The sequence below is a fragment of the Dipodomys merriami genome, unplaced genomic scaffold (genome assembly GCF_024711535.1).
Source record: "Dipodomys merriami isolate MVZ:Mamm:240054 unplaced genomic scaffold, mDipMer1.0.p SCAF_73, whole genome shotgun sequence".
NCBI classification, from domain to species: Eukaryota; Metazoa; Chordata; class Mammalia; order Rodentia; family Heteromyidae; genus Dipodomys; species Dipodomys merriami.
In genome coordinates, this window is record NW_027206324.1 from 1,655,187 (window position 1) to 1,682,809 (window position 27,623).

Genomic DNA, 27,623 nt, shown 5'->3' on the forward strand with positions numbered 1-27,623 from the left:
CTAACCCTAACAATAACCCTAACCCAAAACCTAATCCTAATCCTCACCCTCACCCTAACCCTAATCCTAACACTGACCCTAACCGTACCTGTCACCCTTAATGTAACCCTAACCCTCAACCTAACACTCACCCTAACCCTAACCCTAAACCTAACCCTCACCCTCACCCTAACCCTAACACTAACTCTAACCCTAACCCTCACCCTAACCCTATATGTAACCCTAAACTTCACCCTCACCCTAAACCTAACCCTAACAATACACCACACCCTAACCCTAACCCTAACCCTCACCCACACCCTCACCCTCACCGTAACTCAAACCCTAACCCTAACAATAACAATAACCCTAAACCTAAACATCACCCTAAACCTAATCCTCACACCCAACCTCACCCTCAGCCTAACCCTAAGCCTAAGTTTAACCTTCACCCTAACCTTCATACTCATGCTCACCCTAACCCTAATCCTACTCCTCACCCTCACAATAACACTAATCCTAACACTAACACTCACCCTAACCCTATCTCTCACCATTAATGTAACTGTAACCCTCATCCTAACACTCACCCTAACCGTAACCCTAAACCTAAACGTCACCCTAACACTAACCCTAAACCTCACCCTCAACCTAGCCCTCATCTTAACCCTAATCCTAACCCTAATACTCATTCTATCCCTCACACTAACCCTAAGCCTAAACCTCACCCTAACCCTAACTCTAAACATAACCCTCAACGTAGCACTCACCCTAACCCTAATCCTATCCCTAACCCTCATCCTAACCCTCCCCAAAACCCTAACCCTAACCCTCACCCTTAACCTAACCCTAAGCATAAACCTATGTTTAAGCATAAAAATAAACCTAAAATTCACACTCACCCGCAACCTCACCCTCAACCTAACCCTAACTCTAACCCTAAACCTCAACCTCACCCTAACCCTAACACTAACTCTAATCTTAACCCTCAAACTAACCCTCCCCCTATCCCTATATCTAAACCAAAACCTCACCCTCACCCTAAAACTAACCCTAACCCTAACTCTAAATCCCAACCTAAGCCTAAACCTAACCCTCACCCGCACTCTCACCTTCACTGTAACTCGAACCCTAACCATAATAATAAGACTAACCCTAAAACTAAACATCACCCTAACCCTAATCCTCACCCCCAACCTCACCCTCAGCCTAAACCTAAGCCTTAGCCTAACCCTCACTCTAACCCTCATTCTCACCCTCACCCTAACCCTAATCCTAACCCTAACCCTCTCCTCAAACCTCAACCTAATACTCACCCTCACCCTATCCCTAACACTAACCCTAACTCTAAACTCACCCTAGCCCTCACTCAACCCTAATTCTAACCCTCATCTCACACTAACCCGAACCCTCATCCTCACCCTAAACCTAACACTAACCAAACCCGAACCCTAATCGTCAATCGAACCCTCACCCTAACGCTAACCCTAAACCTAAACCTAACCCTAAAACTCACCCTTATCCTAACCCTAAACCTCACCCTCACTCTAGCCCTCACCCTAACCCTAATCCATACCCTAACCCTCATCCTAACACTCAACCTAACACTATACCCTAACCATAACCCTCAACCTAACACTAACCTCACCATCACTGTAACCCTTACCCTAACCCTCACCCCAAAACTAAACTTAACCTGAACACTAACTCTCACCCTAAGCCTAACCCTCACCCTGAACCTCAACCTAACCCTAACTCTCACCCTGACCCTAACCCAACGCCTAAACCTCACCCTCAACCTAACCCTAACTCTAACACTAACCCTAACATTAATCCTCACCCTATCCCTAACCCTAACCCTAACACTCAACCTCATGCTCATCCTAACCCTAAGCCTAACACTAACCCTAAACCTAACCCTCACACTCACACTAACCTTAACCCTAACACTAACCCTAACACTAATGCTCTCCCTAATCCTATATCTAACCCTAAACCTTACCCTCACCCTAATCCTTACCCTAACCCTAACCCTAACCTTCCCCCTAACCCTATATCTAATACTAAACCTCACCCTCAACCTAAAACTAACCCTAACCCTAACTCTAAACCCCACCATAAGCCTAACCCTAACCCTCACCCGCACTCTCACCTTCACTGTAACTCGAACCCTAACCGTAACAATAACACTAACTCTAAGCCTACACATCACCCTAACCCTAATCCTCACCCTCACTCTTACCCTCAGCCTAACCCTAAGCCTAAGCCTAACCCTCAGGCTAACCCTCATACTTATACTCACCATAACCCTAATCCTAACCCAAAACCTATCCCTAACCCTAAACCTCACCCTAACCATCCCCCTAACCCTAACTCTAACCCTAAACCTCACCCTCACCCTAACCCTAACCCTAACTCTAGCCCTAAACCTCACCTTAAACCTAACCCTCACCCTCACCCTCAACCTCACCGTAACTCTAACCCTAACCCTAACAATAACACTAACCCTAACCCTAATCCTAACCTAACCATAACCCTCACCCTCAGCCTCACCCTCACCGCAAAGTTAACCCTAACCATAACACTAATAATAACCCTAACCCTAACCCTAAAACTCATCCCAACCCTCACCCTCATCCTAACAGTAACCCTAACCCTAACCCTAACCCTCAAGGTAACCCATAGCCTATCCCTAAACCTAACACTAACACTAACCCTAAACCACACCCTAAACCTAACCCTAATCCTCAGTCTCAACCTCACACTAACCCAAACCCTAACACTAAACCTCACCCTAACACTAAGCCTAACACTAACCCTAACCCTAACTCTCACACTCACCCTCAAACTAACCCAAATCCTAAAGCTAAACCTATCCCTACCCCTCAGCCTAACGGTCACCCTAGCTATCACCCTAAACTTAATCCTAACCCTAACTCTCACACTAACCCTAACCCTCACCCTCACCCTCACCGTACCACTAAGCCTAACCCTCACACTAACACTAAACTTAATGCGAACCGTAACTCTCACCCTAACCCTTCCCCTAAATCTCACCCTAACCCTAAGGCTCACAGTCACCCTCACGTAAGCCTAACCCTCACCCTCAACCTCACCCTCACCCTAAGCCTAACCCTCACCCTCAACTTCACCCTCACCCTCACCATAACTCTACCCCTAACCCTAACAATAACACTAATCCTAACACTAAACCTAACCCAAACCCTAACCCTAATCCAAACTCACCCTCACCCTAACCATAATCTTAACTCTAAACCTCATCCTAACCCTAAACCAAACCCTAACCCTAACCCTAAACCTTACCCTAACACTAACCCTAAACCTCACCCTCACCCTCACCCTAAGCCTAACCCTAAGCCTAACCCTAACCCTAACCCTAACCCTCACCCTCAGCCTCACCCTAGCCCTAACTGTAACCCTAAAACTCACCCTCACCCTCACCCTAAGCCTAACCCTAGGCCTAACCCTAACCCTAACCCTAACCCTCACCCTCAGCCTCACCCTAGCCCTAACTGTAACCCTAAAACTCACCCTCACCTTAACCCTAACCCTTATCCTAAGCCTAAACCTCACCCTAACCCTAACCCTAAAACTCACACTCACCCTACCCTCACCCTAACCCTCATCCTAAACCTAACCCTCATCCTAAACCTCACACTAACACTAACCCTAACCCTTACCCTTACCCTGAGCCTAACACTAACCCTAAACCTAAACCTAACCCTCAACCTAATCCTAACCCTCACCCTCACTGTAACCCTTACCCTAACCCTCCGCCTAATCTTTAACTTAACCTGAAAACTGACTCTCACCCTAACCCTAAACCTAACACTCACCCTAACCATAACCCTCATCCTCACCCTCACCTTCAGCCTAACACTAAACCTAACCCTAACACTAACCCTCACACTCACCCTAACACTAACCCTAATCCTAATCCTAACACTAAAGCTAAAACTCACCCTCACCCTAACCCTCACCTTAAGCATAAACCCTAACATTAATCCTAACCCTAAACCTCATGCTCACCCTAAACCTCACACTAACACTAAAACTAATCCCGAATCTAACCCTCACCCTCACCCTCACCCTAGCCCTCACCCTAACCCGAACCCTGACCCTCACTTTGACCCTAACCCATATCCTAACCCTCACCCTAACACTAACACTCACCCTCACCCTAATCTTCATTCCCAGCCTCACCCTCAGCCTAACCTAAACCTAACCCTCACCCTAACCCTCATACTCATGCTCACCCTAGCCCTAATCCTAAACCTAAGCCTAACCCTAAACCTAACCTCACCCTCAGCCTCACCCTAACCCTAACTCTAACCCTCAACCTCACCATCACCCTGGTCCTTACCTTAAACATAATCCTAAGCTTAACCCTCATACTAACCCTCCCCCTAACCCTAACCCTAACCCTAACCATCACCCTAACCCTAATCCTCAGCCCCACACCCACCCTCAGCCTAACACTAAGCCTAAGCCTAACCCTCACCGTAACCCTCATACTCATGCTCACCTAAACCCTAATTCTAAACGTAACCCTATCCCTAAACCTCAACCTAACCTTCACCATCACCCTAACCCTAACACTAACCCTAACCCTAAACCTCTCCCAAACCCTCCCCCAAAACCTAACTCTAACCCTAAAACTCAACCTCACCCTAACAATAACCCTAAACCTAACCCTAACCCTCACCCCCACCCTCACCCTCATCCTAACCCTCAACCTAGCCTTCACCCTAACCCTAATTCTAACCCTCAGCCTCACGGAAACAGTAACGTAACCCTAACCCTAATAACCCTAATCCTAACCCTAACCCTCACCCTAACCATAACTCTCACCCTAACCCTAACAATAACACTAATCCTAACACTAAACCTAACCCTAACCTTAACCCTAATACAAACACTCACCCTCACCATAACCATAATCTTAACCCTAAACCTCATCCTATCCCAAAACCAAACCCTAAATCTAACCCTAAACCTTACCCCAACAATAACCCTAACCCTAAACCTCACCCTCAGCCTCAGCCTCACCCTAACCCTAACTCTAACCCTAAACCTCACCCTCACCCTAACCATAACCGTAAACCTAAGCCTAAACCTCACCCTAACCCTAACCCTAAACCTCACCCTCTCCCTACCCCTCACCCTAACCCTAATCCTAAACATAACCCTCATCCTAAACCTCACACTAACACTAACCCTAACCCTTACCCTTGCCCTGAGCCTAACACTAACCCTAAACCTAACCCTAACCCTCAACCTAATCCTAACCCTCACCCTCACTGTAACCCTTACCCTAACCCTCCCCCTAATCCTAAACTTAACCTGAACCCTAACTCTCACCCTAACCCTAAACCTAACACTCACCCTAACCATAACCCTCACCCTCACCCTCACCTTCAGCCTAACACTAAGCCTAACCCTAACCCTAACCCTCACACTCACCCTAACACTATCCCTAATCCTAATCCTAACACTAACTCTAAACCTCACCCTCACCCTAACCCTCAGCTTAAGCATATACCCTAACCTTAATCCTAACCCTAACCCTAACCCTAAACCTCATCCTCACCCTAAACCTCACACTAACACTAAAACTAATCCTGAATCTAACCCTCACCCTCACTCTCAACCTAGCCCTCATCCTAACCCTAACCTTCACCCTCACTTTGACCCTAACCCATATCCTAACCCTAACCCTAACACTAACACTCACCCTCACCCTAATCCTCATTCCCAGCCTCACCCTCAGCCTAACCCTAAGCCTAAGCCTAACCCTCACCCTAACCCTCACACTCATGCTCAACCTACCCTAATCCTAAACCTAACCCTACCTCTACCTCACCCTCACCCTCACCCAAACCCTAACAGTAACCCTAACCCTAAGCCTCATTATAAACCTCCCCCTAAACCTAACTCTAACCATAAAACTCACCCTCACCCTAACAATAACCAAAAGCCTAACCCTGATCCTCACCCCCACCCTCTCCCTCATCCTTACCCTAACCCTAACCCTAACCCTAACTCTAATGGTAAACCTCACCCAAACACTAGCTGTAACACTCAGCCTCACCCTAGCCCTCACCCGAACCCTAATCCTAACCCTATTCCTCATCGTAACCCTCACAGTAAACCTAACCCTAACCCTCACCCTAATCCTAAGATTAACCCTAATCCTAATCCTAACCCTAACCCTCACACTCACTGTAACCCTAACCCTAAACCTCACCCTAACCATAAAGTTTTCCCGAACCCTAACTCTCACAATAAACCTACCCCTAACTCTCACCCTAACCCTAATCCTCACCCTCAACCTCACCCTAAGCCTAACCATAAGCCTAACCCTAACCCTAACCCTAACCCTCACACTCACCCTAACCCTTACCCTAATGTAATGCTAAGACTAAGCCTTACACTCACCCTCACCATAAACATCACCGTAACCCTAACTCTAACACTAACGCTAACCCTAACCCTCACCCTCAGACTCACCCTAACCCTAACGCTAACCCTAAACCTCACCCTAACCCTAACCCTAACACTAAACCTAACCCTCACCCTCACACTAACCCTAGCCCTAAACCTATATCTAACCCTAAATCTCATGCTCACCCTAATCCTAACACTAACCCTAACCCTAAACCCCACCCTAACCCTAACCCTAACCCTCAGCCTCACTCTCAACTTCAACGTAACTTGAACCCTAAACCTAACAATAACACTAACCCTAACCCTAACTATCAACCTAACCCTTATCCTCACCCCCAAAATCACCCTCAGCCTAAGCCTAAGCCTAAGCCTAACCCTCAACCTAACCTTCATACACATGCTCACCCTAACCCTAATCCTAACCCTAACCCTATCCCTAACCCTCAACCTAACCCTCACTGTCACCCTAAACCTAACACTAACCCTAACCCTAAACCTCACCATAACCCTCCCCCAAACCCTAACGCTAACCCTAAACCTCACCCTCAACCTAACCCTAACCCAAACTCTAACCCTAAACATCACCCTAAACCTAACCCTCATCCCCAATCTCAACCTCTCTGAAACTGAAACCCTAACCCTAACAATAACACTAACCCTAACCCTAATCCTAACCCTAATCATAACCGTAACCCTCAGCCTCACCCTCACCGCAAACTTAACCCTAAAATTTACACTAATAACCCTAATCCTAACCCTAATCCTCACACCTACCCTCACCCTCAGCCTAACCCTAACCCTAACCCTCAAGCTAACCCTAACCCTAACCCTAACCCTAACCCTAAAACTAACCCTAACCATAAACCAAACCCTAAACCTCACCCTAATCCTCAGCCTCACCCTCAACCTAACCCAAATCCTAACACTAACCCTCACCCTAACCCTAAGCCTAACCCTAACCCTAAACTTAACCCTCACACTCACCCTCACCCTAACCCAAATCCTAAACCTAAACCTATCCCTAAACCTCACCCAACCCTCAACCTAGCCCTCAACCTAAACCTAATCTTAACCCTAAACCTCATCCTAAACATCACCCTAACCCTAATCCTAACGATCACCCTAACCCTAACCTAAACCTCACCCTCATGCTCGGCCTAAGCCTAAGCTTAACCCCAACCCTCACCCTAATCCTAACCTTAACACTATCCCTAAATCTAACCCTAAACCTCACCCTATCCATAAAACTAACTCTAACCCTAACCCTAAACCTAAACCTCATCCTAACCCTAAACCTAACCCTCACCCTCACCGTAACAGTAACCCTAACCCTAACCCTAACAACAACCCTAACCCTAACCCTAACCCTCAGCCTAAATATAACTCTCACCCTAACCCTCACACTAACCCTAAAATTTACGCTCACTGTAACACTAACCCTAACGCTAACACTAATGGTCACACTAACTATAATAATCACCCTAACCCTAAACCTCACCCTAACACTAACCCTCACCCTAGCCCTCACACTAACCCTAATCCTCATCCTCACCCTAAACCTCACACTAACCCTAACACTAATGCTCAATCTAACACTCACCCTCACCGTAACCCAAATCCAAACCCTAACCCTAACCGTAACCCTAACCCCCATCCTAACCCTCACCCTAACCCTAACCCTAAACTTAATCCTTACTGTAACACTAACCCTAACCCTCACCCTCACCCTAGCCCTCACCCTAAACCTAATCCTCACCCTAACCCTAAATTTAACTGAACCCTAAATCTCACCCTAAACCTAACCCTAACCCTCACCCTAAACCTAACCCTCTCCCAAAACCATCACCCTCAGCCTAACCCTAAACCTAACCCTAACCCTAACGTTAGCAGTCACCCTTACCTTACCCAATTCCTAATCCTAACTCTAAGCCTAACCCTCACCTTCACCCTAACCCTCACCCTAACCCTAACTCTAACACTAACCCTAACACTAACCCTCAACTTCGGCCTCAACCTTACCATAACTCTAATCCAAAATCTTATCCTCACCCTAAACCTAACCCTAACAGTAAACCTCACCCTAACCCTAATCCTAAACCTCCCCCTCACCCTAGCCCTCACCCTAACCCTAATCTTAAACCTAACCCTCATACTAACCCTCCCCATAACCGTAACCCTAACCCTCACCCTAACCCTAACCCTCACCCCCAACTTCACCCTCAGCATAAACCTAACCCTAAGCCTAACCCTAACCGTAAACCTCACATACCCTAACCCTAACCCTAACCGTAACCCTAACACTAAACCTCACCCTAAACCTAGCCCTCACCCTCACCATAACCATAAACCTATCCCTAAACTTAACAATAACCCTCACCCTCACCGTAACCATAAACCTAACCCTAACCCTCACCCTAACCCTAACTCTCACCCGCACCTTAACCCTAACCTTCATCCTAACCCTCACCCTCACCTAACTCTAACTCTAAACCTCACCCTAACCATAACCCTAACTCTCACCCTCACCCTAGTCCTCACCCTAAGCCGAATCCTAACCCTAATCCTCATCCTAACCCTCACCCTAACCCTAACCCTAACACTCACCCTAATCCTAAGCCTAACCCTAACCCTCACGCTCACTGTAACCCTAACCCTAACCCTCAACCTAACGCTAAACTTAACCCGAACCCTAACTCTCACCATAACCCTACCACTAATTCTCACACTAAACCTAACCATCACACTCACCCTCACCCTAAGCCTAACCCTAAACCTAAACTTAACCCTAACCATAACCCTCACACTCACCCTAACCCTTACCAAAATCCTAATCCTAACACCAAGCCTTATGTTCATCCTCACCGAACCCTCACCGAAACCCTAACTCTAACACTAACCCTAACCCTAAACCTCACCCTCAGCCTCACCCTAACCCTAACTCTAACAATAAACCAAACACTCACCCTAACCCTAACTCTAAACCTAACGCTAAACCTCACCCTAACCCTAACCCTAAAACTCACCCTCACCCTAGCCCTCACCCTAAACCTAATACTAACCCTAACCCACATCATAACCCGCAACCTAACACTAAACCTAACCCTAACCCTCAACCTAACACTAACCCTCACCCTCACTGTAACCCTTACCCTAAGCCTCACCCTAACCCTAAACTTAACCCGAACCCTAACCTTCAGCCTAACACTAAGCCTAACCCTATCCCTAACCCTAAACCTCACACTCAACCTAACCCTAACCCTAATCCTAACACTAACCCTAAACCTCACCCTCACCCTAAGCTTCACCTTAAGCCTAACCCTAACATTAATCCTAACCCTAACCAAAATCCTAACCCTCATCCTCACCCTAAATCTCACACTAACCCTAAAATTAATCCTGAATCTAACCCTCACCCTCACCCTCACCCTAGCCCTTACCCTAACCCTAACGCTCATCCTCACCCTAAAGCTCACACTAACCCTAACACTAATCCTCAATCTAACCCTCACCATCACCCTAACCCTAAATCTTACCCTCACCCTAAACCTAATCCTCACCCTTGCCATAACCCTCACCCTCAGCCTAACTCTCAACTTTACCCTTACCGTCACCCCCACCCTAACCCTCACCCTAACCCTAACCCTCACACTGACCCTAACCCTACCCCTAAACCTCACCCTCAACATAACCCTAACTATAACCCTAACCCTAACCCTAAACCTCACCCTAACCCTAACCCTAACTGTAACCCTAACCCTCACCCTCAGAGTAAAAAGAACCCTAAGCCTAACCCTAACCCTAAACCTCACCCTAATCCTATATCTAACCCTAAACCTCACCCTAACTCTACCCATAACACCTACCTGAACCCTAACCTTCCCCCTAACCCTATATCTAACCCTAAACCTCATCCTGACCCTAACCCTAATCCTAACCCTAAACCCCACCCTAAACCTAAACCTAACCCTCACCCGCACCCTCAACTTCACCGTGACTAGAAACTTAACCCAAACAATAACACTAATCCAAAGCCTAAACATCACCCTAAACCTAATCCTCACCCCCACCTCACCTTCAGGCTAACCCTAAGCCGAATCCTAAGCCTCACCCTAACCCTCATACTCAAGCTCACCCTAACCCTAATCCTAACCCTAACCCTATCCCCAAAACTCAACCTAACCCTCACCCTCACCCTAACCCTAGCACTAACCCTAACGCTAAACCTCAACCTAACCCTCCTCCTAACCCTAACTGTAACCCTAAACCTCACCCTCACCCTAACCCTAACCCTAAACCTAACCCTAAACCTCATCCTAAACCTTACTCTCACCCTCAAAATCAAACTCACTGTAACTCTAAACCTAACCCTAACAATAACACTAACCTTAAACCTAATCCTAACCCTAAACATAACCCTCATCCTCAGCCTCACTGCAAACTTAACCCTAACCACAACACTAAAAATAACCCTAACCCTAACCCTAACCCTAATCCTCACACCCATCCTCACCCTCAGCCTAACCCAAACCCTAACAATAACCCTAACCCTCAAGTTAAACCTAACACTAAAACTAACATTAAACCTAAACCAAACCCTAAACCTAAAACTAAACCTAAACCTAGTCCTCAGCCTCACCCTCACCATAACCCAAACCCTAACACTAACCCTCAACCTAACCCTAAGCCTCACCCTAACCATAACCCTAACCCTCACACTCACCCTCACCCTAACCCAAATCCTAAACCTAAACCTATCTCTAAACCTCACACTAACCCTCACTCTAGCACTCATCCTAAACCTAATCCTAAACCTAAACCTCATTCTAAACCTCACCCTAACCCTCACCCTAACCCTCACCCTTATGCTCAGCCTCAGCCTATGCATAAGCCTAAGCTTAACCCTAACACTCACCCTATCCCTAACCCAAACACTATCCCTAACTAACCCTAAACCTCACCCTCACCCTAGCCCTAACGCGAACCCTAACCTTAACCCTAAACCTCATTCTAACGCTAACACTAACCCTAACCCTCCCCTCACCGTAACAGTAACCCTAACCCTAAACATAACAATTACCCTAACACTAACCCAAACCCTCACCCTAACCATAATACTCACCCTAAACATCACCCTAACCCTAACATTTATCCTCACCCTAACACAAACCCTAACGCTAACACTAATGCTCACACTAATTCTAACTATCACCCTAACACTAAATCTCACCCTAACACTAACCCTAAACCTCACCCTCACCCTAGCCCTCACCCTAACCCTAATCCTCATCCTCACCCTAAACCTCACACTAACCCTAACACTCATCCTCAATCTAACCCTCACCCTAACCCTAACCCTAACAATAACGCTATCCCTAACCCTAAACTTCACCGTAACCATAACCCTCACCCTATCATTAACCGTCACCCTAACACTTACACTCATCCTAACACTAACCCTAACCCTAACACTAACCCTCACACTAACCCTAACCCTCACCCTAATCCTAAACCTCACCCTAACCCTAACGCTAATTCTAACACTCACCCTCACCCTAGCCCTTACCCTAACCCTAATTCTAACCCTCACCCTAACCCTAACCCTAACCCTCAACCTCACCCTAACCCTAACGCTAACCCTAACCTGAACCCTAATCCTCAATCGAACCCTCACCCTAAGGCTAACCCTAAACCTTAACCTAACCCTAACCCTCACCCTTATCTTAACCCTTACCCTCAGCCTGAACCTCACCTTTACCCTTACCATCATCCTCACCCTAACCCTAAACGTCATCTTAACCCTCATCCTAACCATAAACCTAATCATCACCCTAACCCTAACCCTCACCCTCAAACTCAGGCTCAGCCTAAACCTAAGCCAAAACCTAACCCTTACTCTAACCCTTACCCTCACCCTAGCCCTCACCCTAACCCTAATCCTAACCATATCCCTCATCCTAACCCACACCCTAACCCTAAATGTAGCCATCACCATAACCCTAATCCGCACCCACACCCACACCCTAAGCCTAACCCTAAGTCTAAGCCTAACCCTAACCCTAACCCTCACATACCCTCAGCCTAAGCCTAATCATAAGCCTAACCCTAACCCTAAACCCCAAGCTAAACCTCACCCGAACCTTAACCCTAACACTAACCCTCAGCTTAAATCTTGACCTAACCCTCCCCCTAACCCTAAATCTATCCCTAAAACTCACCCGCACCCTAACCCAAATCCTAACCCTAACCCTCACCCTAACCCTAAACGTCAACCTCACTGTAACCCGCTCCCTCTTCCTAAACCTAACCCTAACCGTAAACCTCACCCAAACACTAAATCTCATGCACATCCTCACCCTAGCCCTCGCCCAAACCCTAATTGTAACCCTAATCCTCATCCTAACCCTCACCCTATCCCTAACCCTTACCCTCAACCTAATCCTAAGCCTAACCCTTACCCTCAAATTAACACTAACCCTCACACTCAACGTAACCCTAACCCTAACCATCACCATAACCCTAAACTTAACATGAACCCTAACTCTCAACCTAACCCTACCCCTAACTCTCACCCTAACCCTGAGGCTCCCCTAACCCTTACCCTCAGCAAAATCATAAGCCTCCCCATAACCCTAACCCTAACCCTCACACTCACCCTAACCCTTACCCTAATCCTAATCCTAACACTGAGCCTAACCCTCACCCTCACCCTAACCCTCACTGTAACCCTAACTCTAACACTAACCCTAACCCTCACCCTAACCCTAACCCTCACCCTAACACTAACCCTAAACCTCACCCGCACCCTAGCCCTCACCCTAACCCTAATCCTCAGTCTCACCCTAAACCTCACACTAACCCTAACACTAATCCTCAATCTAACCCTGACCCTCACTCTATCCCTAAACATAACCCTCACCCTAACTCTAACTCTCACCCTTACCGTAACCCTCACCCTCAACCTAACCCTCAACTTTACCCTTACCGTCACCCCCACCCTAACCCTCACCCTAAACCTAACCCTCACCATAACAATAACTTTACCCCTAAAACTCACCCTTACCCTAACCATAACTCTAAGCCTAACCCTAACATTAAACTTCACCCTAACCCTAACCCTAACCCTCACCCTCACTGTAAATGTAACCATAACCCTAAACGTAACAATAACCCTAAACCTAAACCTAAACCTCACGCTAACCATAACCCTCACCCTAACATTAAACCTCACCCTAACACTTACCCTCACCCTTACACTAACACTAACCCTAATCCTAACCCTTACTCTAACCCTAAACCTCACCCTAATTCTAAACCTCACACTAACCCTAACCCTAACTCTAACCCTCAACCTCAATCTAGCCCTCACCCTAACCCTAATTCTAACCCTCACCCTCACCCAAACCCTAACCTTCATCCTCACCCTAAACCTCACACTAACCCTAACCCTAACCCTAATACTCAATCGACCCCTCACCCTCACCCTAACCCTGAACCTAAACCTAATCCTAACCCTCACCCTTATTTTAATCCTCACCCTCAGCCTAAACCTCATCTTTACCCTTACCATCATCCTCACCCTAAACCTAAACCTCATCCTAACCCTCACCCTAACCATAAACCTAACCATCACCCTAACTCTAACCCTCACCCTCAACCTCATGCTCAGCCTAACCCTAAGCCTAAGCCTAAAACTTACTCTAACCCTCACCCTCACCCTAGCCCTCAACCTAACCCTAATCCTAACCCTATCCTTCATCGTAAACCTCACCCTAACCCTAACCCTAACAATCACCCTAACCCTGATCCTCACCCACACCCTCAACCTAAGCCTAACCCTAATCCAAAGACTAACCCTAACCATTACCGTCACATACCCTCACCCTAAACGTAACCCTAAAGCTTCACCTCACCCAAACACTAACCCTAACCCTCGCCGTCACCCTAGCCCTCACACTAACCCTAATCCTAACCCTATTCCTCATCCTAACCCTCACCATAACCTTAACCCTAACCCTCACAATAATCCTAAACCTAATCCTAACCCTCAACCTAACCCTAACCCTCATGCTCACCGTAACCCTAGCTCTAACCCTCACCCTAACCCTAAACTTAACCGGAACCCTAACTCTCACCCTAACCCTACCCCTAACACTCAGCCTAACCTTAACCCTCACCCTCACCCTCACCTTCAGCCTAACATTAAGTCCAACCCTAACCCTAACCCTAACCGTCACACTCACCATAACACTAACCCCAATCCTAATCCTAACACTAACCGTAAACCTCACCCTCACCTTAAAACTAACCCTAACATTAATCCTAACCCTAACCCTAATCCTAAACCTCAACCTCACCCTAAAACTCACACTAACCCTAATTCTAGTCCTCAATCTCAACCTCACCCTCACCCTCACCCTAGCCCTCACCCTAACCCTAACCCTCATCCTCAACCTAATCCTCACACTAACCCTAATACTAATCCTCAGCCTAACCCTCACCCTCAACCTAACCCTAACACTAACCCTCATCCTAAACCTAACGCTCACCCTTAATAAAACCTTCACCCTCAGCCTAACCCTCACCTTTACCCTTACTGTCAACCCCAACCTAACCCTCACCCGAAACCTACCCCTGACCCTGACCTTAACCCTAACACTAAACCTCAACCACACCCTAACCCTCTCCCTCACCCTCAAACTCATGCACAGCCTAATCCTGAGCCTAAGCCTCACCCTTAACCTAACCCTCACCCTAACCCTAGCCCTCACCCTAACCCTATGCCTAACCCTAACCCTCACCCTAACCCGAAACCTATCCATCACCCTAATCCTATTCCTCACCCTCACCCTCACCCTCAGCCTAACCCTAACACTAAGCCTAACCCTAAAACTCACATTCACCTCACCATAACCCTAATCCTAACCCTAAACCTAACCCTAAACCTCAACCTAACCCTCACCCTAACCTTAACCCTAACACTAATCCTAATATTATTGCTCGACCTAACCCTCCAACTAACCCTAAATATAACCCTAAACCTCAACTTCACCCTAACCCTAATCCTAACCTTAACCCTAAACCTCACCCTAACCCTAACCCTAATCCTCACCCTCATTCTCACCATAATTCTAACCCTAACCCTAACAATAACACTAATCCTAACCTTAAACATAACCCTAACCCTAACCCTAATCCTAACACTCACACTCACCCTAACCATAATCTTAACGCTAAACCTCATCCTAACCCTAACCCTCACCCTCACTGTAAAACTAACCCTCATCCTTACCCTAACCCTGACTCTAAACCTAACCTTCACCGTCACCCTCACCTTTAGCCTTACAATCATCCTTACACTAACCATCACCCTAAACCTAAACCTCACCCTAACACTCACCATAACCTTAAACCTAACCATCACCCTAACCCGAACTCTCACCCTCAACCTAATGCTCAGCCTAACCCTAAGCCTAAGCCTAACCTTACTCTAACCCTCACCCTCACCCTAGCCCTCACCCGAAACCTAATCCTAACCCTCTCCCTAATCCTACCCCTCACACTATCCCTAACCCTAACCATCACCCTAACCTTAATCCTCATCGCCAACCTCACTCTCAGCATAACCCTAACCTTAAGCCTAACAATAACCCTAACCCTCACATACCCTAACCCTAACCCTAATCCTAACCCTAAACATCAATCTAACCCTCAATCAAACTTTAACCCTAACACTAATCCTAAACCTAACCCTCGACCTAACCCTCCCCCTAACCCTAAATCTAACCCTAAAACTCACCCTTCCCTGAACCCAAATCCTAACCATAACCCTCACCCTTACCCTAACCCTCACCCTCACTGAAACCCTCACCCTCACCCTAACCTTCACCCTAACCCTAACCCTAAACCTAAACTTCACCCAAACACTAACCCTAACCCTCAACCTCACCATAGCCCTCACCCTAACCCTAATCCTAACCCTAATCCTCATCCTAACCCTCACCCTAACCCTAACCCTAACTCTCACCCTCACTATAACCTGAACCCTAAACCTCACCCAAACTATAAACTTAACCCTCATCCTAACCCTCACCCTAACCCTTAAACTAACCCTAACCTTAACCCTCAACATAACCCTCACCCTAACACTTACTCTAACCCTAAACCTCACACTCACCCTCACCCTAACCCTAACCATAACACTAAACCTCACCCTGACCCTCACCCTCACCATCACCCTCACTGTAACTCTAACACTAACCCTAACAATAACACGAACCCTAACCCTAACCCTAACCCTCACCCTCACCATAACCCTAACACTAACCCAAACACTCAGCCATACCCTAATCCTAACACTAACCCTAAACCTCACCCTAACACTAACCCTAACCCTCACGCTAACGTAACCGTAAACTAACGCTAACCCATACAATAACCCTAACCCTAACCCTAACCCTCACCCTAACCATAAACCTCACCCTAACATTAACCCTCACTCTAACACATACCCTCACCCTAACACTAACCCTAACCCTAACACTAACCCTCGCACTAACCCTAACCCTCACCATAACCGTAAACCTAACCATCACCCTAACCCTACCTTCAACCTCAAACTCACGCTCAACCTAAACCTAACCCTAAGCCTAACCCTTACTCTAACCCTCACCTTCACCCTCACCCTTACCCTAACCCTAACCCTAACCCTAAACCTCAACCTAAACCTCACCCTAACCTTATCCCTAACACTAACCCTAACCCTCGACCTAACCTTCCCCCTAACACTAAATCTAACCCTAAAACTCACCCTCACCATAACCCAAATCCTAACCCTATTCCTCACCCTTACCCTAACCCTCACCCTCACTGTAACCCTAAACCTCATCCTAACCCTCACCCTAACCTTAAACCTAACCCTAAAACTCACCCAAACACTAACACCTACCCTCACCCTCACCCTATCCCTCACCCTAACCCTAATCCTAACCCTAATCCTCATCCTAAACCTCACCCTAACAATAACCCTAACCTCACCCTAATCCTAAGCCTACCCTAACGCTCAACCTAACCCTAACCCTCATGCTTACTGTAACCCTAAACCTAACCCTCACCCTAACCCTAAATTTAAACCGAACCCTAACACTCACCCTAACCATACCCGTAACTCTTACCCTAAACCTAAACCTTACCCTCACCCTCACCCTCATCCTAACCCTAAGCCGAAACCTAAACCTAAGCCTCACACTCACACTAACTCTTACCCTAATCCTATTCCTAACAATAACTCTAACCCTCACACTCACCCTAAACCTCATCGTAACCCTAACTCTAATACTAACCCTAACCCTAACCCTCACCCACAGCCTAGCCCTAACCCTAACTCTAACCCTAAACCTCACCCTCACCGTAACCCTAACCCTAAACCTAACCCTAAACCTCACCCTAATCCTAACCCTAAACTTCACCCTCACCCTAGCTCTCACCCTAACCCTAATCCTAACCCTAACCCTCATACTAACCCTAACCCTAACCCTCACCCTCACTGTAACCGTTACTCTAACCCTCACTTAACCCTAAACTTAACCCGAACCCTAACTCTCACTCTAACCCTAAACCTAACCCTCACCGTAACCATAACCCTCACCCTCACCCTCACCCTCAGCCTAACACTAAGCCTAACCCTATCCCTAAACCTAACCCTCATTGCATCCCTCACCCTAACCCTAACCCTAATCCTAATCCTAAGCCTAACCCTAAACCTCACCCTCACCCTAACCCTCAACTTAAGCCTAACTCTAACATCAATCCTAACCCTAACATTAATCCTCAACCTCATCCTAAACCCTAAACCTCACATTAACCCTCACACTAATCTTCAACCTAACCCTCACCCTAACCTTAACCATAACACTAACCCTAACATTAATGCTCGACCTAACACTACAACTAACCCTAAATCTAAGCTTAAAGCTCCCCATCATCGTAACCCTAATACTAACCCTAAATCTAAAACAAACCCTCACCCTCCCCTTCCCCCTCCCCTTCACCATAACTCTAAGCCTAACCCTAACAATAACATTAATCCTAACCGTAACCCTAACCCTAATCCTAAAACTCACCCTCAACCTAACCATAATTTTAACCCTAATCCTCAAACTAACCATAACCCTCACCCTCACTGTAATCCTAAACCTCATCATAACACTACCCCAAACCCTAACCCTAAACCTAAACCTTACCCAAACACTAACATTAACACTCACCCTCACCCTAGCCCTCACCCTAATCCTAATCCTAACCCTAACCCTCACCCTTACCCTAATTCTCACCCTCATCCTCACCTTCACCCTAAACCTAACCCTGACCCTATCCGTAAATCTAACACTAACCCTAAATCTAATCCTCAACCTCAGCCTCACCCTTACCCTACCTCTAAACCTAAACCTCAACCTCAAACTAGCCCTCACCCTAACACTAATCCTAACCCTAAACCTCATCTTAACCCTTCCCATAACCCTAACCCTAAAGCTCCCCCTCAACCTAACCCTCACCCTAACCTTAACCCTAACCCTAACACTAACCCTAACCCTAACTATCAACTTAAGCCTCACCATAAACCTAACCTAAACCCTAATCCTAATCTTAATCCTACCACTAAATTAAGCCTCACCCCCACCCTAACCCTCACATTCAGCCTAATCCTAAAATTAATCCTAAACCTAACCCTAACCCTAAACCTCATCCTCACCATAAACCTCACACTAAACTATACACTAGTCCTCAATCTAACCCTCACCCTCATCCTCACCCTAGCCCTCACCCTAAGCCTAACCCTCATCCTCAACCTAAACCTCACACTAATCCTAACACTAAACCTTAATCTAACCCTCACCCTCACCCTAACCGTAACCCTAACCCTCAACTTAAATCTAACCCTCTCCCTTACCAAAACTCTCACCCTCAGCCTAACCCTCAAATTTACCCTTCCTGTCACCCCCACCCTAACCCTCACGCGAACCCTAACCCTCACCCTGAACCAAACCCTACCCCTAAACCTCACCCTCACCCTAACCCTAAATCTAACCCTAACCCTAACACTAAACCTCACCTTATCCCTAAACCTAACCCTCACACTCAACCTCATGCTCAGCCTAACCCTAACCCTCATCCTAACCCTTCCGATAACTCTAACCCTAAAGCTCACCCTCAACCTAACCCTCCCCCTAACGTTAAACCTAACCCTTACCATTACCCTAACCTTCACCCTGACCCTAGCCCTCACCCTAACCCTAAGCCTAACCATAACCCTCATCCTAACCCTCACCCTAACCCTCACCCTAACCATAACCCTAACCCAAATCCTCAAACCCACCCTCACCCTCAGCCTAACCCTAAGCCTAAGACTAACCCTAACCCTAACCCTCACACTCACCCTCACACTAACCCTAATCATAACCCTAACCCTAAACCTAAACCTCAACCTAACCCTGACCCTAACACTAACCCTAACATTAACGCTCGACCTTACCCTCCAACTAACCCTAAATCTAACCCTAAACCTCACACTCACCCTCACCCTAACCCTAACCCTAACCCTAAACCTCACACTAACACTAACCCTAACCCTCACCCTCACCCTCACCATACCTCTAACCCTAACAATAACACTAATCCTAACCCTAAACCTAACCCTAACCCTAACCATAATCCTAACACTCACTCTCACCCTAACCATAATCTTAACCCTAACTCTCAACCGAACCCTAACCCTCACCCTCACCCTAACCCTAAGCCTCATCCTAACCCTAACCAAAACCCTAATCCTAACCCAAAATCTTACCCTAACACTAACCCTAACCCAAAACATCACCCTAGCCCTCACACTCACACTAATCCTAACCCTAACACTCACCCTTACCCTATACTTAACCGAACCTTAACTCTCACCCTAACCCTAACCCTCACCCTAACCCTAACTCTCACCCTCACCCTCACTCTCACCCTAACCCTAAGCCTAAGCCTAAACTTAACCCTAACCCTCACACTCAACCAAAACTTACACTAATCGTAATCCTACCACTAAGACTAATACACACCCTCACACTAACCCTCACTGTATCCCTAACTCTAACACTAACCCTCACCCTTAGCCTCACCCTAACCCAAACTCTAACCCTAAACCTCACCCTCACCCTAACCCTAACCCTAAACCTAACCCTAAACCTCACCCTAACCCAAACCCTAACACTCACCCTCATCCTCACCCTCACTTTCACCCTAACCCTAACCCTAACCCTAACCCTCAACCTATCCCTAACCCTAACTCTCACCCTAACCCTAACCCTAAACCACACCCTCACCCTAACCCTCACCCTCACCCTCAACTTCATCCTAACACTAAGCCTAACCCTAACTCTAACACTAACGCTCACACTTACCCTAAATTTAACCCTAATCCTAATCCTTACACTAACCCTAAAACTTACCCTCACCCTAACCCTCTACTTCACCCTAACCATAACATTAATCCTAACCCTAACCCAAAACCTCATCCTCACCCTAAACCGCACACTTACCCTAACACTAGTCCTCAATCTAACCATCACCCTCAACCTCACCCTAGCCCTCACCCTAACCCTAACCCTCATCCTCACCCTAAACCTCACACTAACTCTAACACTAATCCTCAATCTAACCCTCACCCTCACCCTAATCCTAACCCTAACCGTCATCCTAAACCTAACACTTACCCTTACCATAACCCTCACCCTCAGCCTAACCCTCACCTTTACCCTTACCGTCACCCCACCCTACCCCTCACCCTAATCCTAACCCTCACACTGACGCTAACCCTACCCCTAAACCTCACCCTCACCCTAACCCTAACTCTAACCCTAACCATAACACTAAACCTCACCTTATCCCTAACCCTGACCCTCACCCTCAACCTCATGCTCAGCCTAAACCTCAGCCTAAGCCTAACCCTAACCCTAACACTCACACTCCCCTCACCCTAACCCTAATCCTAACCCTAACCCTAACCCTAAACCTCAACCTAACCCTCACCCTAACCTTAAACTTAACACTAACCCTAACATTAACGCTCGACTTAACCCTCCAACTAACCCTAAATCTAACCCTATACTTCACCCTCACCCTAACCCTAATCCTAACCCTAATCCTCATCCTTACCCTCACACTAACCCTAATTTAACCCTCACCCTCACCGTAACTCTAACCCTAACCCTTACAATAACACTACCCCTAACCCTCACCATCACCCTAACCTTATCCTCACCCCACCCTCACCCTCCGCCTATCCCTAAGTCTAATCCTAACCTTTACCATAACCCTCACACTCATGCTCACCCTAACCCTAACCCTAACCCTAAATCTAAACCTCACCCTAACCCTACCCCTAACCCTAACTCTAACCCTAAAGCTCACCTTCACCCTAAACCTAACCCTAACCCTAACTCTAAAACTCACCCTAACCCCAACCCTCACCCTCACCTTCAACCTCACCGCAACTCTAACCTTAACCCTAACACTAACACTAACCCTAAACCGAACCCTAAACCTAAACATAACCCTCACCCTCAGCCTCACCCTAAATGCAAACTTAACCCTAATCATAAAACTAACAATAACCCTAACTGTAACCTAAACCCTAATCCTCAACCCCACCCTCCCCACAGCCTAAGCCTAACCCTTACCCTAACGCTAACCCTCACCATAACCCTAACCGTAACACTAACCCTAACACTAACCCTAACCCTAACCCTAAAGTTCACACTAACCCTAACCCTAAACCTCACCCTCAACCTAGCCCTCACCCTAACCCTAATCCTAACCCTAACCCTGCCCAAAACCCTAACCCTAACCCTCACCCTCAACTTAACCCTCACCCTAAACCTAACCCTAACACTAACACTAACCCTAATCTTAACCCTCAACCTAACCATCACCCTAAACCTAACTCTAACCCTTAACCTTACCCTCACCCTAACCCTAACTCTAACCCTTACCCAAACCCTAAACCTCACCTTAACCCTAAACCCCAAACCTGACCCTTACCCTCACCGTAACAGTAAACTTAACCCTAACCCTAACCCTCACCCTAACCCTAAACCTCACCCTTACTGTAACTCTAACCCTCATCCTAAACCTCACCCTAACAACAACCTTCACCGTAACCCATACTCTAACCCAAACACTAACCCTAACCCTAACCTCAGCCGAAACCTAACTCTAACCCTAACCCTAACACTAAAAACCTCAACCTAACCCTAACCCTAACCCTCACCCTGACCCTAAACCTCACACTAACCTAACCCTAAACCTCACGCTCACCCTAGCCATCACCCTAACCCTAATCCTAACACTAACCCTCATCCTAACACTCCCTATTACCCTAACCCTAACCCTCACACTAACCCTAAACCTCACCCTCACCCTTAGCCTAACACTAAGCATAAACGTAAGCCTAACCCTAAAGCTCACACTCATCCGCGCCCTCACCCTCACCGTAAATCTAACCCTAAACCTCAGCCTTACCCTAACCCTAACACTTAACCTTACCCTAACCCTAACACTAAACCTAACCTAACCGTCAGCCTAAAACTCCCCCTAACCCTAACCCGAACCATCACCCTAACCCTAATCCTAACCCCCAAATTCACCCTCAGCCTAACCTAAACCTAAGCCTAAGCCTCACCCTAAACCTCACACTCACCCACACCCTAACCCTAATACTAAAACTAACCCTATCCCTAAATATAAACCTTACCCTTACCTTCACCCTAACACTAACCCTAAACTCACCCTAAACTTCCCCCTAACCCTAACTCTAACCCTAAATATCAAGCTCACCCTAACTCTAACCAAAACCCTAACCCTAAACCTCACCCTAACCCTAACCTCACTCTCACCCTCAACCTCACTGTAACTCTAACCCTAACACTAACAATAACACTAACCTTAACCCAAACCGTCACCCTAAACCTAATCCTCAGCCTCACCCTCACCCTAACAAAAACCCTAACCCTAACCCTCACCCTAACCCTAAGCCTAACCCAAACCCTGACCCTCACACTCGTCCACAACCTAACCCTAATCCTAAACCTTACCCTATCCCTAAACCTAACCCTCACCCTAACCCTCACCCTAGTCCTCACACTAACACTAATCCTAACATTAACCTCATCCTAACCCTCACCCTAACCCTTACCCTAACCCTCAACCTCATGCTTGGCATAAGCCTAAACCTAAGCCTAAGCCTATTTCTAACCCAAACCCTCACCCTAACCCTAACCCTAATACTAACCCTAACTCTAACCATAAACCTCACTCTCACCCTAACCCTAACTCTAACCCTAACACTAAACCTAAACCTCATCCTAACCCTAACCCTAACCCTCACCCTCTCCCTCACCGTAACCATTACCCCAACCCTAACAATAACCCTAACCCTAACCCTAACCCTCTACCTAACCATAACCCTCACCCTAACCCTAACACTCACCCTAACACTTACCCTCATCCTACCACTAACCCTAACACTAACACTAACTCTCACACTAACCCTAATCATCACCCTAACCCTAAACCTCACCCTAAAGCTAAACCTAACCCTCACCCTCACCCTAGCCCTAACCCTAAACCTAATCCTCATCCCCATCCTAAACCTCACACTAACCCTTACACTAATCCTCAATCTAACCTTAACCCATACCCTTCCCCTAACCCTAACCCTTATTCTCACCCTAAACCTTACACTAACCCTAACCCTAAACCTCAATTTAACCCTCATCCTAACACTAATCCTAACCCTTACCCTAACCCTACACTCAAACTTATCTTAAACCTCACCCTCAGCCTAAAAGTCACCTTTACCCTTACCATCATCCTCACCCTATTCCTCCCCCTAACCCTAAACCTCATCCTAACACTCACCCTAACCATAAAACTAACCATCTCCCTAACCCTAACCGTCAACCTCAACCTCATGCTCAGCCTAACCCTCAGCCTAAGCTTAAACCTTACACTAACCCTAACCCTCACCCTAGCCTTCACCCTAACCCTAATCCTAACCATAACCATCATCCTAACACTCACCCTAACCCTAATCCTAACCCTCACCCTAACCCTAATCCTAACCCTAACTGTCAACCTAATCCTAACCCTCACGGTAATCCTTAACCTCACCCTCACCCTAATCCTAAACCTCTTCCTAACCCTCACCCTAACAGTAAACCTAACATTCACCCTAACCGTAAACCTCACCCTCAACCTCACCCTCACCCTAAACCTAAACCTAATCCTAATCATAACCCTAACACTAAGCCTCACATTAACTCTCACCCTAACCCTAACAATAACACTAACCCTAACCCTAACCCTCAACCTAAACCTCACCCTAAACCTAACTCTAAACCTAATCCTCACCCTCACCCTAAACCTAGCTCTAAACCTAACCCAAACAATAAACCTCAACCTAATCCTAACCCTAAACCTCACCCTCACCCTAAACCTCACACTAACCCTAAACCTAATCCTCAATCTAACTCTCACCCTAACCCTAAACCTAACTCTTATCCTAAACCTAAACCTAACCCTAACCGTCATGCTTATCTTAACTCTCAGCCTCAGCCTAAACCTCACCTTTACCCTTACCATCATCCTGAACCGAACCCTCACCCGAACCCTAAACCTCATCCTAACCCTCACCCTAACCATAAATCTAAACATCACCCTAACTCTAACCCTCACCCTCAACCTCATGCTCAGCCTAAACCTAATCATCACCATAAACCTAATCCTCACAACCACCCTCACCCTCAGCCAAAACCTAAGCCTAAGCCTAAGCCTCACCCTAAACCTCACACTCACCCTTACCTTCACCCTAATCCTAACCCTAACCCTAAACATAACCCTAAACCTCAACCTAACCCTCACCCTAGCCTTGACCCTAAAACTAACCCTAACCCTAACCCTCGACCTAACCCTCCAACTAACCCTAAATCTAACCCTAATCCTCATCCTCACCCTAACCCTAATCCTAAACCTAACCATAAACCTCACACTAACCCTAACCCTAACCCTCACCCTCAGCCTCACCATAACTCCAACCCTAACGCTAACAATAACACTAATCCTAACCCTAACCCTAACCCTAACCCTAACCCTAATCCTAACACTCACCCTAACCCTAACCCTAATCCTAACCCTCACCCTCAACCTGGCACTCACCCTAACCTTAATTCTAACCTCACCCTCACCCTAACCCTAACCCTCATCCTCAACCTAAACTTCACACTAACCCTAACTCTAATCCTCAATCTAACCCTCACCCTAAATCTAAACATAACCCTAACTCTCACCCTTATCTTAACCCTCACACTCAGCTTAACCCTCAATTTACCCTTACCATCAACCTCACCCTAAACTTCACCCTAACCCTAAACCTCATCCTAAGCCTCACCCTAATGGTATAACTAACCATCACCCTAACCCTAAACCTCACCCTCAACCTCATGCTCAGCCTAAACATAAGCCAAAGCCTAACCCTTACCCTAACCCTCAAACTCACCCTACCTTCACCTTAACCCTAATCCGAATCCTAACCCTCATCCTAAACCTCATCCTAAACCTAACCCTGAGCATCATCCTAAACCTAATCCTCACCCCCACCCTAACCCTCAACCTAAGCCTAAGCCTAACCCTAACCCTCACAATCACACTTACCCTCAACCTAATCCTAACCCTAACCCTAACCATAACCCTAAACCTCAACCTAAACCTCACCCTAGCCATAAACCTAAAACTAACCCTAACCCTAACCCTCGACCTAACCCTCCAACTAACCCTAAATCTAAACCTAAACCTCACCCTCACCCTAACCCTAATCCTCACCCTAACCCTAAACCTCACACTAACCCTAACCCTAACCGTCACCCTCACCCTCAACCTCACCGTAACTCTAACCCTAACCCTAACAATAACACTAATCGTAAACCTAAACCTAAACCTAACCCTAACCCTAACTCTAATCCTAACACTCACCCTCATGCTAAACCAAATCTGAACCCTAACCCTAACCATAACCCTAATCCGAAACCTAACCCTCACCCTAAACCTAATCCTCACCCTCACCATAACCCTAACCCTCAAACTAACCCTCACCCTCACCCGAATCCTAACACTAAACCTTAATTTAACACTAACCCTAACCCTCATACTCACCCTAGCCCTCACCCTAACCCTAATCCTCATCCTTACCCTAACCCTAACCCTAAGCTAAACCCTCACCCTAACCCTAAAACTAATCCTAACTCTCAACCTAACCCTAAACGTCAGGCTCATCATAAATCTAACCCTAACCCTCACCCTAACCCTAAACATAACCGAACTCTAACTCTCACCCTCAACCTAACCCTAATCCTAAACCTAACCCTAAACCTCACACTAACCCTAAACCTAACCCTCATACTAACCCTCACCATAACTCCAACCCTAACCCTAACAATAACACTAATCCTAACCCTAAACTTAACCCTAACCCTAACCCTAATCCTAACACTCACCCTCATGCTAACCCTAATCCGAACCCTAACCCTCATTCTAACCCTAATCCTCACCCTCACCATAACCCTAACCCTCAACCTAACCATATCCCTCACCCTAACCCTAACAATCAACCTAAGACTTACCCTCACCCTAACCCTAACCCTCACCCTAGCACTTACCCTCACCCTAACACTAACCCTAACACTAACCCTGACACTAACCCTAAGCATCACCCTAACCATAAACCTCACACTCTCTTTAGCCTGCACCCTAACCCTAAGCCTCATCCTCACCCTAACCCTCACACTAACCCTAACTCTAATCCTCAATCTAACCCTCACCCTAAACCTAAACCTAACCCTAAGCCTCACCCTTGTCTTAACCCTCACCCTCAGCCTAACTCTCAACATTACCCTTACTGTCACCCCCACGCTAAGAAGCATCCTACTCCTAACCCTCAACCTAACCCTAACTGTAGCCCTAAACCTCACCCTAACCCTAACACTAACTCTAACCCTAACCCTAACGTTAAAACTCAACCTAACCCTAAACCTAACGCTAACCCTCACCTTAACCGTAACCCTAATACAAAATGTAACAATAACCCT